Raw genomic sequence first — 17,378 nt, 5'->3', positions numbered from 1 at the left:
ATTAGTAATTTTCACACAAACACTTGAATATGAATAATAATAGAGCACATTTCTTTTCAGTTATAAGTACGGGATTCGCATTAAAAACTAATCTTCACAAGTCTACAACCTGCTCTTTATATTGCCCTGTCTTCTGAGGGTTTCCACCCGAGATGCATGTTTAGGCAAGTAGACAAATTGCTCGTTTGTGTTGGCTTTTGTCCTTTTTTGCAACTGCCTACCTAGTATTAATAATTACCATAATCAATAATGTTTTTGTTTTCATCTCAGGAATATTATGGCCTCTGAAGAGATACCCAGACACTGCCGAAAGTGAGACCCCGCATCTGCCACATAGACAAAAACTTCTGTTCTTATGTAGTTGTTGCTTTGTAGCTACTATTTCCAGTTTAATTCTGCAGTTGTTTTTTTGCATACAAATGGACATAATTGCAGTAATAGATACTGTCCCCGAAGTCCGTCATGGTAGACCTATTATTTTTAGTTTCATTATTGGGCATTCTTTCCTGATGTTACATACCCTTCCATATCCAAACCTTTGTCCCCTTCTCTGACACATCTTCTCCCACTTTCTATGCAAATTTGTATGCCTGCTTTAAAAACTTTAACATGATGTCTATCGGGGGGGTTTTTCATTTCCTAGTTTCGTCCCCCACTTCAGACTTTTCTAGTTAGGATAATTAGTCATTATTAAGTCATTATTCAACTAAGCGCAACGTTTATATTAAATTAACATCTAATCCTAATGAAGCCTTAATACTATCTCCACAGTATACGTACGCGACTTTAAAGAGAATGCAACCTCACAGATTACATATGCGTTCGTTCTGAATTGATTCGTTTAAAAAGACGCTTTAAAGCGTTTCCTGTAGATATAGACATTTCTCATGTATGGAAGACAACACCTTTTAATTATTTCATAATCACGAAAAAAAATCAGTTGATCGGAGGAGCCGTCCGGGATAAGTACGGGATTCGCATTAAAAACTACTTCACAAGTCTACAACCGGCTCTTTATATGGACAGTGTCTTCTGAGGGTTTCAAACCTGCAGAGCAGGTTTAGGCAAAGTAGGACAAATGCCTCGTTTGGTTTGGCTTTTGTCCTTTTTGCAACTGCATACAGAGTATTAGATAAATTACAATATAATATGTTTTTGTTTTATCTCAGGAGAGATGAGGTGCCTCTGAGAGAGAGACAAAGACACTGCCGAAAGAGACACGCATCTGCCAAAGAGACAAAAACATTTGTTCTTAATGTATTTGTTGCTTTGTAGCTACTATTTTCAGTTTTAAATGCTGCAGTTGTTTTGGCAATACAAATGTGAAAATATATTGCAGTAATAAGATACTGTCCCGAGACATCATGTAGACCTAATTATTTTTAGTTTCATTATTGGGCAATTCGTTACTGATGTGACATTCGCAGTCAAAACCTGGGGCCGGATTCATGAAAATCTTCTCAGAATTTATGCAAAGGTGTATAGAATGCTTTAAAAACTTTAACAGAGATGTCTAGAGGGTATTTAATAGTTCTGCCCCCACGTAAGATTTTTCTAGTTAGGATAATAGTCATTAATTTAAGTCATTATTCAACTAATCGCACTTTTATATTAAATTAATATCTAATCCATAATGAGCCTTAATATATCTCCACAGTATACAGTACGCGCCTTTAAAGAGAAATGCAACCTTCACAGATTACATAATGCTTTCATTCTGAATTGATTTAAAGCTTTCTGTAGATATATTTCTCATGTATGTGAGACACCACAATTTTAAGTTATTTCATAATCAGAAAAAAAATCAAGTGATCGAGAGGAAGCTTCCTTGTCATGCATGCGCATTAATAATTTTCACACAAACACTTGAATATGAATAATAATAGAGCACATTTCTTTTCAGTTATAAGTACGGGATTCGCATTAAAAACTAATCTTCACAAGTCTACAACCGAGAGAGATGCAGTTATAACCTGTAAACTGATCTGGATCCAGAACACCTGAGAAGAGATGATGCCAACCCCTCAGAGGACCTCAGATGATGCTAACCCAGAGACAACATACAGAACTACCACATTTTGCTATAAGTTTGATTGCATAATTGCTGTTCATAGTGTTAATCATCTGTTTGTTTAGGTCTTTGTATTGGATTTTTCCGGAACAGTCTGCTTGTATGAAATAAACTGACAGTCACCACCAGAAAAGCTCTACTAAATATTTGTAGAAATAATTTTCGTAAAGTTGCGTGCATGATTTGTATCGTTAAAAAGCAACTCTATACAAATAAATCTTGAACTGAATTGAATGATAGGATTTTTATTTGACTAGTAAATACCAAGATTAAATTTATAATAAACCGCATAATGTGTTCTCCCAAATATAATGTATATAAAATGTTTTATATTTAAAATTTAAAAATGTGTATTCAATTAAAAAGTAAATTAAATGGTATTTAAATTGTAAAAAAAATATACATTATAATAAATAATAATAAACACACACACACACACACACACACACTACTGTCAGTCATTAAATACAGTAAATTAAATTTATGACAGTTTGAGGCGATTTCATGTGTTTCAGATAGTGTGTGTGAGTGTGTGTGTGTGTGTGTGTGTGTGTGTTTCTGCGGATCACACGCTCTTCTTATAAACAAACCTCTGCTAGTCTTATATACAGTAATTTAAAGAAATTTCATTTATGTGTGATGATTTTATCTCGGGAGTACCCGGAGAACTGGAGGCGCCAATTAAGAACTCATTCTCCATCTTATTTATTCAGTGTTTAGTTATTTATTTATTTATGAATGCAAAGTGCTTAAATACGCAGAATTTGTATCCACGCGGCTGAATACTGCAGCGGTTTGGCCTCGAAGCCACAGCGTCATGTCGCAAAGAAAATCCGAGGCCTGCGCACACATGGAACGCGAATTTGAAGCGAGCGAGAGCGGCGGTTCTCCGGAGAGCCGTAAGCACCTCGTGCGCCGCTGCTGGCGATCGGCTTCCGCCGCCTGGCAGAGTGAGCTCATCTACACAAAGAAGCGTGATTAAACACAGACGAGCTGAAGTCTGCTTACTCTAGTGCGGCTGGGAGTTACGAGGTGAAAAACCGCTCACGAGCCATCGGGGGTCACCTTACAGACGAAGCGCAAGTTAGTTCGCTTCAGAAAGAAAGCTTATTGTGAAGGGACCAAATATTTGGCGGCTCGTTTAAATAGAGCTTTTTGCATGGTGACATTAATGACAAAAGAGCGGCTTTAATTCACGTTTTTGTTTGTAATGCAAATAAAGAAATATATATTGATTGCTAAATGTTTTCTATAAAAGTATATTATTTCTGGTGTATTATTTAAATAATTAAATAATTTAATAAACTTATTTTAAAATATTGAGTGCTATTTGTGACGTACAATTTTGAATGCACGCTGTGATTTGTTATACAGAATTGAATTTCCTAACATAGGAAAATCATTGTCTCCAGGGATCTTTGATGTGGAGATTTTGTTAATTACTGTAAATGAGATCGCTGGAAAAATAATCTCACAATGCAAAAAAATCCCTCAAAAAGAGGCTCGTCTGCGTTTCTCTAATTTTAAATGCATATATACTGTATGTAAATGTTTCTCTCGTGTTGCAGTTTTGAGTTTATACAAGTTTTATTTTTTATTATATAAAGGTTTTTGTAAACACAAAAAATCTATATTACCTCCTTGCCTAATAAGTTAAATAAATAAATAACATAATAAATTATCAAATAAATGCAAACCCAATTTACATTCATGCATTTTGGCAGATGCTTTATCCAAACGTGACTTGCACTCCTGCATCTCAAGGTTTATATATAATTACTTCCATGCATTCACAAAATAAAAAAGCCTCGTTGATAAACATGTTTCTAGGTTTATTAGTTATTCATATTATTTTTTATCTGTATTTTCTGTCAAATGCAACATTTCAGGATGTTTGTCAGTAATATTTTACTACCAACTGAGGTTGCTAGGCACAGAAATAATGGTTCTTGCAGTTTTGGCACGGTTTAAGCAGAAAATTAAACATAAAAAAAAAATGCTAAAAAAAGTAAGGTTTTATTTTGCTTTTTTTATGTTTTTTTATATATAATCAAATTACATTGTGTATGTTTTTTTATATATAGTTTTTTATTTTTTTTTTTTGTTTTTTTATGTTTTTAGTTAACCACAAGTTGCAGCTTGGAATGCTGTTGTTGACCTCCTGTTAATATGTGTGTGCAAAAAATCATTCATATGTTTTATTATAATCACTTATATTAGTGCTCAATAACATAGATCATGCAAAGCAATGCCCAAGCTCATGGGTTTGATTCGCATGGAATGATGCTATTGAACTTTGGATAAAAAGCATCTACAAAATGCATTTATGAATCGGGGACATGCCTGTCGGTGGGGCAGAAATACATGTGCATGCAAGGAAAAGTTGACATTCATTCAACCTAATGCTGCTGTTGTAATAAACAAAATGAGGGTTAATGAGTACATCTTAATCCTGAGCAGCTGTGCATCTGGCGATGGTCTTTTTAAAGGCATGAAGCTTCTTAAAGCCTGCTTGAGCACTGCTTTCTAAAGATGCCTTAACACACTTAACACAACAAACGCTGCAGGTAGTAAACAGCCATCTGAAGAGCCGATAGAATGGACTTGTGCATTAAACCACAAATGCTCTCAGCACACACACAGATGATCAGCTCTATTCCCTAAGATGTCTTCTCACACTGATCTGCCAATGGTCAGACTCACACAGACGTCCACAGTGAACAGGCCATCCTACTGAAAAAAAACAATGAACTAAAACCACACCAACTGAAAGAAAAGCCACCCAAATGACATTAAGAGCTGTGCCATGTAGAATCTTATTTTTATTTATTATCATTAGAATTTAAGTTGATTTTGCATAACATTTTTTACTGTTTTACTACAAATTTATTTGTAAATAAAAAAAGTGTGTTGTATTTGTTTTTGTCACTTGTTAATTAAAATGTTATTATTGTTAATCAATTTATAATTTATTTCTATTTTTTATTTTGCATTAGATTAGATTTTGCTTGAAAGTTGCTTTAATGAATGCTTCTTTACCTTATTTTTTGTATTTCTGTTCTATTTTTGGTATTATCAGTATTTAATTATTATTTTTATTTTTTTACATTTTACTGTTTAACTATAATCAATTTATTTAATTTTTTGCATTATTAAGGAATCATTTGAAACACTTTGAATTGCATTTGATTTTTGGCTTTGAAATAGTACTTTTCATTAAAAGTCTCATAAGTAAAATGTATTTATTCTGTTTTCTTTATTCAACACTCACTGTTTAAGATTAATTTTATTTTATTTCACTAAAATCAGTTATTTTGGTTGTTATTTGTTATCATATTGTATTTCTTGTCATCGTTGTAAAGCACTTTGAATGACATTTTATTTGACTTGAAAGATGTTTTTTAAAGTTTGATCCTAAATATGGTTCACTGCAGTGGGAAAAATGTTGAAGTTGTTTTTATAAAACCGAATTATTAACAGCTGAGAGCATCAACCATCAACTCCAATGATAATTATCTCGTTTCCGTCCCTCTCAGTCCTGTGTAACATAATCCTTCTTCATAGGTTTCGTGCCTAATGATATTAATGCATTTCAGTGACTGATTTTAAGGACCTTTTTTGGTTACCTTTTGAATGATAACTGTTTTATAACAGTGGTTGAAAGCGCCCAAGTCAACTGGTAACTACACCCACACACACACACACACACACAAAAACACTACACACACACGACACTTACATCTATCCACACACACACATCACACTCTCTTCGCTTTCTATCACACACACGCGCTCTCTCTGCTGAGCTCAGTAACACACTCTCTCTCCGCTTCTCTGACTGTTCTGCACACACACACACATCACCTCTCTCTGCTCAACACACAACAAAGAGCACACCCACACACCTACTATTTCATTCCGCGCTCTCTCCACACTACATCAACACACACACACACACACACACTACACACGTCTCATCTCTCTCTGTCATCGGCCACTCCACAAACACTCTACACTGGAACACCACATTCTCTCCACACTGAACACACACCTCTCGCTCGTCTGACTCTAGCACACCACACACACCACACACAACAAGCACACCAAAACTAGTCACACACCCACTCGCATTCATCTCTATCTCTCCACAAACACACCACACACACAATCGTCGCTGCTCCTCTTCCTCCTCTCACACGCACACACTCGCACACTGAACAACACCCTCCTCACAAACACTCTCTGAACTCACACACTACGCACTCCTCTCCTAGCAACACTCTCTCACACACACACTCTCCCTCCCACACTGACACATCACACCTCACTACACCATCTCTCACACACACACACACCACACAACACACTTTCTCTCTCACACACACACACACACTCATCTCATCTCCTCTCTTCGCTCACAACCACACCAACACACACACTTCTCTCTCTCTCTCTCTCACTCACACACACACTCTCACACTGAACACACACATTCTCTCACACACTGAACACACTCTCTCTCTCTCTCTCTCACTCACACACACACTCTCACACTGAACAACGTGACACACTAACATCTCTGCACACCATGAAACACTCTCTCTCTGCTCTCGGCTCGCTCACACAACACACAACTCTCACCACTGATTACACACAATTCTGATTCACACACCACACACACACACACCACACACACCTCTCTCTCTCACACCCACACACACACATTATCACACAATGAACACACACACACACGCGCTCTCTCTCACACACACTAGTCTTCTCTATTCTCTCGCACACACACAACCACACACACCACAAACACACACTTCTCACTGAACAACTTCACACCCACACTCTCTCATGACACACACACTCGTACTCACACACAGCACACACTTTCTCTCACCACTGAAAAAAAAAAAACAACACACAACACAGCACATCTCTCTCACGAAACTGAAACACAGCCACACACACAAAACACAACACAACAAACAAACACCACACTGCGGTTCTCTTGGCAGGGCTCCGTGGTACTTGTTTAACTCTGCCAACACTCAGTTATGCAAAACAGCCGTCCTGGGATGTCCCGGGGACGATTCACACAGAGAAACATCACACAATCTAGGATCATGCATCCTGTTCCTTCCGCACGCATGCGCTTCCTACGTGTGTGACGAATCCAGCCGGGGCCGCCCTTCAGATTATTCAAACAAGATCCGGAGAGCAAGGAAAACTCCTGTTGTGACCTCTGACCTCTCTCGTGAAAATCTGACGTCCACATGGCAAGCGGGAAATGATTCAGCCTTACCTTCTCAAACTCATGATGCTTTTGTGTGTGGAAAGCATGCAGCCAGCCGTCTCCGGTTATTAACATAGACGAGGCACAAGTGAAATATAGAAGCTCTGAACTTTCTCTCTCTCTCTCTCTCTGTGGTCCAGGCTGTTGAGCGGGCGGATCAGAGGACACTGTCTTTGGTGATTGTTGGGTAATGCAAAAGGAGCCGCAGCACTCCCTGCCAGCTGGTGAAGTGTTTGCACAGATTGACTCAGATGTGTGATTTATTACCCTGTTTCGAGGCTATATAGGACACCTGGATAAGAACTTTAATAAAGTGTTGTATTTATAGCAATAGATACTTAGATTAGAAAATGCCAATGCAAAGACAATGATGATATTTACACTGCAACGTCGAGTGCCTGAGAAATCATTTACTTAGCATCAGTTTATCACTCCCGGTGCACATTCAAAAAGTTTGGGATCAGTGCATTTTCTTTTAATGATTTTCAGAAGTCTCTTCTGGTCAGAAAGTATGTAAAAACAAAAAGTAATTTTAGAGAAAACATCTCATCTGCAATTTATTAATAACTGTTTCTCTGTGAATCATCGTGTTTAAAGTGTAATTATATATTTCGTGTGATGTGCCAGACTGTATTTTATCAGCAATCAATTACTCCAGCTTTCAGTGTCCCACATGATTTCAGAACATTCATTCACTAATATGATGATTTGCTGCTCAAAGAAAAACATTTTCTGATTTATCAATGTTTGGAAACACCAGTTGTGCTGTACCACAATTATTTTGTGGAAAACGTTGATGCATGTTTATTTTTCAGGGATTCACAGATGGAATAGAACGTGTAAGAAGAAACAGCATTTATTTGAAGATAGTAGTAATCCTTTTGAAACATTATAAATGTCTTTACTGACACTTGATTAATTTAATCCAGCCTTATAGAATAAAAGTCTTTTTTTAAGAGGCACAACTGTTTTCAACATTGATAATAATCAGAAATATTCTGAGCAGCAAATTGATCATATTAGAATGATTTCTGAAGATCACGTGACACTGAAGATGGGAGAAGTAATGATGCTGAAAAATACAGCTGCGCATCACAGAAATAAATTACAGTTTAACAGAGATTCACATAGAAAACAGTTATTTTAAGTTGTAATAATATTTTACAATATTACTGTTTTTTTTCTGTACTTTTGATCAAATAAATGCAGGCTTGGTAAGCAGAATAGGCTTTAATTTTTTTTTTTTAAATAGTATAATTTAATAAAATTATAATTAATGTTTTTTTTTATATATGTATTTTTTTCTAGTAATAAATACAGTCATTATACGTTATTGTTTATTTCACTTCAAGTAACAACATTTATTTTTTTTTTTTTATGGTTTTAGCTTTGGTTAATTATAATAAGCCAAGGGTTTTGTCCATGCATATATCATAATTCATTAGCATTGTGTTGAGCCAAAAAAATCAGCCTGCAATGTTGAGAATTTCTACTAGCAAACATAGTTTACCAAATTAGTTATACAACAAAAATCTTTCCCCTGTAGGCGGGTCTCCAGATGTGTGTGGCTGCTGATTGGAGGAGGCTGTACTGGTGGGTGGTGCTCCAGTGGGTAGTGGGCGTGGCTTTATCAGGGACCCGACCCGTGCGCCCAGCGCTGCGACTGTTTGCCAAAGCTCCTTGATAGCGAACTGTTCAACAAGACAACTGTCTTCCATTCCCGCCGGCATCCCTGACAACACCCTGTCGCTTACTTGACGCCGTAACAACTTAAAGACTCTGTCCAGGCGGCAGTTTACCTGGCCTCACACGGTTTACGCGAGCTGGACCTCAGCAACAATGAGCTGACAATGATCGAGGTCCAAGCCTTTCGCGGCCTGCAGAACCCCCTCACGCTCAGATTATCCCGCAACCGGCTGAAGATCATCCCAGTGGGAGCTTTTTCCGGCCTCCCCAACGTCAGTTTTCTGGACATCAGCCAGAACGAGATCTTGGTGTTATGGACGACATGTTACCGAGAGATGCCGAGGTCTCCAGAGTCTGGAGGCCAGCGAGAAAGAACCTGGTGTTCATCTCCAGCCGCGCCTTCAGTGGCCTGACCAACCTGCAGGAGCTGAACCTCGGAACGGTGCAACCTGACCTCGGTGCGATCGAAAGCCCTGTCGCAGCTCACCGGGACTCATGCAGCTGCGCTTCCGCAGAACCGGGACTCACCACGCTTCCCAACAACTAGTTCCGCCAGTTGGGACGCTTGCGGGATCTGCAGGTGTTCACACTGTCCTTGGTTGAAAACTCGTTGGCGCGCCAACAGTCTGTTCGGACTCAATCTCACCTCGTTGACGCTGAGCCACTGCAACCTGAGCGCCGTACCGTATTCCCCGCTGCATCACCTCGTCTACTTGCGATACCTGGACTTGTCCTACAACCCAATCACTGCCATCCGTTCCAACCTCCTTGGAGATCTGCTACGACTCCAAGAGGCTGCATCTAGTCGGGTGCCGGGCTCCTACGGAATAGAGCTATGGGGCTTTCCGCAACCTTGCATTTTTTTCCGGCTCCTTAATGTGTCGGAGAACCGTCTGGCGACGCTGGAGGTGTCAGCCTTCCACTCGGTCGGTACTTTAGAGGTCCTTCGGTTGGACGGGAACCCGCTGGCGTGCGATTGTCGGCTTCTCTGGGTGATGCTTCAGACGCCCGTGGCTTCTCTTTGAAGGGCGTTTCGCCGGCTTGTGTCACACCTGTGCAGGTGCAAGGCAGGACTTTCGGTGACTTTACGGAGGTTGAGATTCCCAGGGTGTTCACCTGCCGGCAGGCTCGCATCCTTACGCGGTAAACCGCAAGACGTTCGGACGGACGAAGGCAATACGGTGTTGTTCTTCTTGCTGCGCGGCTGACGGAGACCCGGCGCCGTTGGCATTTATCTGGCTGAATCCAAAACGCTCGGTGCTCACCGGCTCGGGCCGGATTCGCGTGCTCTCCAACGGGACCCCTAGAGTAAAAGTGCGTTACGCGCAGGTTCAGGATAGTGGGTAAATATCTGTGCATCGCTTCGAATGCTGCGGGGAACGACAGCATCTCTGTGAGCATGCGGGGTGCGAGGGTTTCCGGCGTCCGCTCGCAACCGCTCCGGATCCTTCTTTCTGGAAGGATGGAGCTTCACTTCCGGGCCCAAGCGGCGGTCAACGGATCGCAGGCCGTTTCCATTTGACGTGAAGACGCTGGTGATCGCGGTTACCATGTTCCTGTCGTTCCTGAGCTCGGTGGCCGTCTGTTTCATCTTCATGTTTTTCTGGAGTCAGAGCAAAGGACAGATCAAACACACGGCGACGATCGACTTCGTGCCGCGCAGCGCTGCGACGGCGTCTGGAGGCGGACGGAGCACGATGGAGACGGGGAGGTTTCACCATTGAAAGCTGATCTAAAGACTACAAACATGAGATGTTTGAGGTGCTACTAGATATCCCCCCCCCAGAGTTTTCCCATAAGCTTCAGCATTAGGGTAAGATGTATGAAACTTGTTTTCCCAAATGTCGGTCACTGCACAATATCACTTTTCCTCAGTATTTTTTTTGTTCTTGTTTCCCAGTACAAATATGCAAGCATTTCTTAAATTAAGATACTTTTTAGTGAAGATGCATAATGATGAAGTGAGTGATTAAAACAAGAACAAACATCTGCCACAGGGAGATTAAGAGCTGGCTAATTCAAAGGGTAAACAGGTTGTTTTTTCAGATCTCATTGGCAGATAATTGTTCCTAATTTTATAAGTGCAGTATGTAATATTGACAGCTAGTGGTTGAAATGAGTACTACAGTCCGAATTCATACTATTGGAGTTTTCTTATGCTCCCTCCTCCTCAGACTCGACGCTCACATGGGTTGCCAGATTGAGGACATGCAGGAGTGAGCGCAATTGTCAGCGGAAGGTGACGAGCCTTAGTTGATTTATATCTGTGTTTAAGTACGCCTCTGGTCATAAAGCATTTCAGACAGATGCCGAAGCTCTTTAGGTCGGCTGGAATCTGCGATCTCTGGTTTCCATGGCTCCAGTACGTTGTGTTTTCCGCCCACTGGCAACTCTGGCTGTCGAGATCCTATTGGGTGAACTGGAAGTGGGCGGAGTCACACAGACCAAAACAAAAACTACAGGACATTCCGACACGGAACACACATTTCAAAGCAGAATACTGGCTGGAGGTTTTTTTTTTTTTTATTTTTTTTTTTTTTTTTTTTTTTTTTTTTTGTTTTTTTCGAGGGAACACATTTGTGAATTTATCATGTTTCCCAAATATCTGCAAACATATTACGGTATTTTTTTTTGTATTAGCATAGTCAAAAAAATGACCTACGGCACCTTTAACCCTCCTCTATTGTTTCACGTGTCGTTTTGACCCATGTTTGAGTTTTAAAACTGCTTCTCTAAACACGCCACAAATAGAAGTTTTCTGTGCTTGCATGAATCTTTAGTGTTTATTTTTTTAGTGAATATGCATGGAAACCCAATGCGGTGTCAATTTGGAAAAAGCAACAAACGTCACAAACTCACTTCATTGTGATCAGTTTCTCAGAAAACAAGACAACTAATCTCTAGTGAATGTATCTTAATTTAAGGACATTTAGATATTTGTACTGGAAAACAAGACAAACATACAGCGAAAGACCATGATCCTTATGGTCCAGGCTTTTCCTCCTGTTTTACCACGTCTCTCACTTTTTTGTGTCTCCTCAATATTTGAGTTTATTTCTGCCATTTTTGAGTTTTTGGGTTAAATTTTCTTGTCATTTGGATTTCCTAAATTAGATTCCTGATTATCAAGTTTGTAATAATTCAGGTTTGTGAGATAATAATATAATAATGAGCGTTTTGAAACTCTTTTTTTAAAGGTTTTGAGGCTTTAAAAATCAGATCATTTTAGCATGAGCTGCATTTGAACGCATGTGTGAGACGCTCTGATCACATTATTTAGCATCTATAAAATTAGAGAAAATAAGCAATAATGAAGCTTTAATTGAAACAGACAAGAACATGAGAAAAGATCTCAGGGTAGTAAGCTTCAGTCATGTTCGGTAAATCCTGAAGTCATTATATGATTTATTCAGTGTATTAAATGACAGAAAAATGCGCTGCAGAATGCGCTGCATCTCAGGATTGTGTGAATGTCTTGGAAAGATTGCACGTGTTATTTGTTCGTTAATATTTTCGCTGATGATGCTTTACACACAACTGCAGCCAGAGCTGTTTGATGCAAACTGTGTGTGTTGTTTGGAAAATCACTTATGTATTTATGATTACATGGCTTAACTGCTTTATGCAATCCACCTCAAAGCAATAGCGTGTCATCATGCAACTGCTGTTCATGAGCATAAACGATTGTTTGATAAGTGTTTGATAAAAGTGGTTTGTTTCGTCTTGAACTCTAATGAATCTCATTATGAAGCATCTCATGTCTGTTGTCATTTGTTTTAAAAATGTCATGTTTTTTTATTCTGTTTGAAATAAAGACACTTTGAAATGTAGAGTTTGAGAACAGCTGCGTTCGTTTGATTAAATATTTTTATTTAGTGTTTTTACTGCTCTTTTTTCACTTTTAAATGATCCATATACATTAGATTTTTTTTCCCATGTAATTAAATCATTTTTTTTTTTTTTTTTTTTACTTAATGGTTACTGTCCTTTTATTTAATAACAATGAAAGTTTTAATGCTAATTAATAACTGTAAGAAGTGGCTGCCAAAAGCATTAAAGTTATCTTGAAATAATTTGTCTGATTCAGTACTTTTTTTAAAAAATTTTTTTAAATCTAAACTTAAAATACTCATTTTATTATTAGTTGTATAGTGTCTGTAATACATTTTCAGGTTTCTGAATGTTCACAGGTTTAACAAAGAAAATATATATTTCACTCATAGTAATCTAGGGGTGCCAATACTTTTGGCACTCATATTTTTGAGAAAAAAATATTTAATTACACATTTTTCCCCCTCTAATTTTACTTTCACTTGTATTTCTGTCAATTTTCTGAATGAAAGCACAAGGATAAACAGCAAATAGATTTATTTTACAGGCATTTTTTCTCATGTTTCCCAAAGATGCCAGTATTAATGACAGACACATCAGGCACATAAACGCCATCAGTTCTCTATTCTGTTGTGATTCGCTCATGTTTTAATCTACGGAATATAAAGTTGCTCTCGATCACGTCCAATTAATCAGCTTAGAGCAGAAAAACAACAGGCTGAATGAACAGAATTCACTCTCAAACATCACACTGAAGTCTCTCACACCACACGCACAAAAATACAGTCTGAGCGCTCAACCACTAGAGGTTTAATAAAATTTAATTAAGAGCAGGTAAAATACAGTTTTAAACGTCAATATCTGTATCTCCTCTTAAAATAAACCTAGTAAAAAAAAATTAAATAAATAAATTTACTAAAACATAAATAAAAAGAAAAAAAAAGGTCAGGTGTGTATAATGAAAACAAAAAAAAAAAACACTAATAAACCTAAAATAAAAAAAAAAGGTCAGTAATGAACCTAAGAGAGGTGAAGAAAATGAGCATGTCAACTTAAAACACTTTTACTGTGTTAATTATTATTATTTTTTTTACTAAAATCTGTTTTCTACCATATTTGTGAAAAGCACTTGCACATAATTCATAAAATCCCAGCTCATCTTCACGCTGGTGTTCAGATCTCTCTTGAGATTAAACTCGTTTGGGTTTATGTTTGTCTGACAGATCAGAAGCCAGATTAGAAGTTTCCAGTCAAACGTCCGTCTGTCGCCCTTCTCTTGATTCATGATCCTGAAGCTTCCGCTCAGGATCACCGGCGCCTCCGGCTGCTCACATCACCACATTACACTCCAATCGCACCATTACTGCTCAGCAGACAGTACTGGATCAGTGTCACTGGTCAGTATTTGGATATTTATCATTCAGTTTTTCCTGATCAGCCCATTTGACCGAACACAAGACTGCACTGCTGGGGGAATGAGTCAAGTCTGCTATAAAACCACTGCTGAAAACGTTACTGATTACTGCTTTTCTTACTGACACGTGAACCTCTCCTTTAAACAAATGGGATGCATTTAAGTGGTTTAATAAAGGGCCCAAAAAAAAAATCCAAAATTTGGAGCATTTTTTACTGTACCATTTTTTTACACAGAAATAAGCACACTTCAGCTCATTTCAAGGCAAGATTTCTCAAACCCCTTTGAGGGTGTATTAAAACAAACACAAGAACTTTCTAGTAGTGCTACTGCTCTAAAAAACATTCAGTGTTTGACAGCTTTAATGGCACCAATCCATTTTTATGGTTCCTTGAACTTGGCATATTTGAAAACTTTTCTGTCGAGTTGCTGCACAAAACTCTGTATATCATCAAATATGCCAAGTTCAAGGATCCATAAAAAAAATAACGGTAGTAATGCAAAAACTGCCCAAAGTTTGGATTTCATTAGAGCAGTTGCCCTCATATGCAGTCCTTAAGTCTACTTTAAAGCACTCTCAAAAGGCCTGGAGAAAATCACCACAAATTAGCTGATGGTGCAAATAAGCACCTCTGTGTATTGTCAAATATGGCATGTTCAAGGGTCCATAAACAAAGAATGACAGGTTGAAAACTGTCCAATATTGTGATTTCATTAGAGCAGTTGCCCTCCTTTGAAATCCTCATTTCCACTTTAATGCACCATCAAAGAGAGCAGAGAACATTAGCCACGAATGGGTGATGGTGCAAAAAGCTTCAGTGACTTGTCAAATATTCCAAGTTCAAGGGTTCACAAAAAAAGCATGGTAAAGTAAAAACTGACCAAAATTTTGCATTTCAGTAGAGCAGTTGCCTTTGTATGAAGCAATTATTTCCTGCTTAATGCACTCTCAAAGACAGTTGAGAAAAGCTGCAACAAATTGGGCTGATGGTGCAATACGTGCATCTTTGTATCGTCATTACCCAAGATCAAGGGTCCATAAAAAATGTTGTTAAAGTAAAAATTTGTTTTGATTTTATTAGAGCAGGAGTCCTAGCATGAAGTCATTATATCCTCGTTATTGCAACCTGAAAGGGGACAGAAAAATAACTGTGGAATTGGCTGATGGTGCAATATGTGCCTCAGTGTATTCAAGGCTTCATAAAACAAGTAAAAAAAACTAAAATTCCAATTTTATTAGAACAGTAGACCAAGTATGAAGCACTTACATTTGTTTTTATGCACCCTCAAAGGACTTGGAGACAATTTGCTGCAAAGTGGGCTGATGGTACAGTAAATACATCAGTGTATTCTAAAATCTACAAAGTGCACATGCACTCATATGAAGCCCTTATGTCTGCTGTAACACACCCTCACTGCAAAGTGCCTCTGTATTATCAATTACTTCAACTTCAAGGGTTCATAAAACAAGACTGCACAAGTAAACGTATCCCAAAATTGGGATTTTATTAGATAAGCAACACTAGTATGAAGCACCTAATGTACCCTCAAATGGTGCAATAGTTGCAAAATATGGCAGGTTGAAGAGTTCATAAAAATAGATTGGTACAGTAAATTTTTTTTTTTTACATTTTGGATTGGGTTCGACCAATGGCCCTGCTATGATGCTCTAACGTACACTTTAACAAAATTAAAGGGGGAGAGAAAGCTTTCCTTAAAATGAGCTGCAGGTACAATATGTGGACCTTCAGAGGTCAACTAAAAACAGTACACTACCAGAACTTGACACTTCACAAAAGTCAAAAGGTTTACACATTATTGGTAAAATAACAGATTCTGAATGATTATTATTATCTTTTTTTTGCATATCCTGTTGCTCAAGTTGAATCGAAATAAAGCACATCTCGTGTTAAGCATGTATATATTTATTTATTTGTTTGTTGAAATATTTAAAGTTTTGTAATATTTCCCCAGAAAAATGTAAACTTCTCCATATTCACAAGAAAAGGAAAGACATTTTCTGTTTATCAATCATTGTCAATAAAATGAAATTCATAATTACAAATAATAATCATATTTGAATATAATCTCTCGCGCATAATAATAATAATAATATGAACATTCAAAACATCACTCCATATTCAGAGATGCTCCACTCTAGAATCAACAAATCTCTCGCGCATTCAAGAATATTTCCATGGGTTAATATATAAATATATACATCCTACGCTCCTGAATCGGGTCGGAGGGTCAAGGGTCAATGCTATGGCTTGTCCGTGTCTATGGCTAAATTGGCGGCTGGGTCCCGCGGCGAGGACCGTTCGTTTCATCATGAAGACTCATAGCAGTGAGAGCTAGTGTGCTACACACGATCACAATCTGTCGTAGCATAACTGACCCTATACACAAACACCTGCTGATGTGATCGCTAAACCGCGCCAAATGTGGTGAGAAATGACGTATGACAAATCGATACCGTCTCTATGGCAACGCATGTAAACGCGTTATCAAACGTATAGCGCGCTCCGTCTTCGAATCGACGTCTCTATGGCAACGCATGTAAATGTGACCGCTCGTGTTCAGCCAATCAGAGCTCGGTATGGGAACTAGGCACAGAAACACTGTTCATTATCATTATTTTTTCATAACTAGTAATACCTGAAATGCAGACGAAAGTAATACTTGGAACAGAAAAGGTAAATAAAGACAAAAAGTAACGACTAAAGCCCCCAGCAAGCAGCTACTGGCGTATATGAGTATCATCCATCGAACACCAAGAAAAGAGAGAGAAAAACTCAACCCACTTAAAATGAGAGAAACTTTCCATCGGTAAATCTGGACTCTATGTACAGAAATCAGCAGCCGACCTCGCCGGATGACGTCAGCGCTCGAGTGTGTGTGTGTGTGTGTGTGAGTCAAGCACAAGCGCTGTTCTCAAACCTAGTGAGCCGCACTGACGTCCAGAGCACTGAAGCTCACATAAGCAGAAAATCACACCAAATATCAGATCAAATAGTCCACTCTAACTATTTTATGAAAAATGTTAATAATAGACATTTGTAGGGAAGCACCAT

At 38.4% G+C, this 17,378-nt stretch overlaps 1 protein-coding gene and 1 pseudogene across 1 annotated transcript in view; one reads left to right on the top strand and one right to left on the bottom strand.

Moving 5' to 3' along the window:
• syngap1a (synaptic Ras GTPase activating protein 1a) overlaps positions 1 to 17,378 on the bottom strand; it is a 156,098-nt gene that overhangs the window by 83,215 nt on the left and 55,505 nt on the right.
• On the top strand, positions 8,925 to 10,814 carry LOC122148746 (annotated as a pseudogene).

This window comes from Cyprinus carpio, chromosome A19, assembly GCF_018340385.1.
Source record: "Cyprinus carpio isolate SPL01 chromosome A19, ASM1834038v1, whole genome shotgun sequence".
NCBI classification, from domain to species: Eukaryota; Metazoa; Chordata; class Actinopteri; order Cypriniformes; family Cyprinidae; genus Cyprinus; species Cyprinus carpio.
This window is presented reverse-complemented; position numbering and strand designations above follow the sequence as displayed.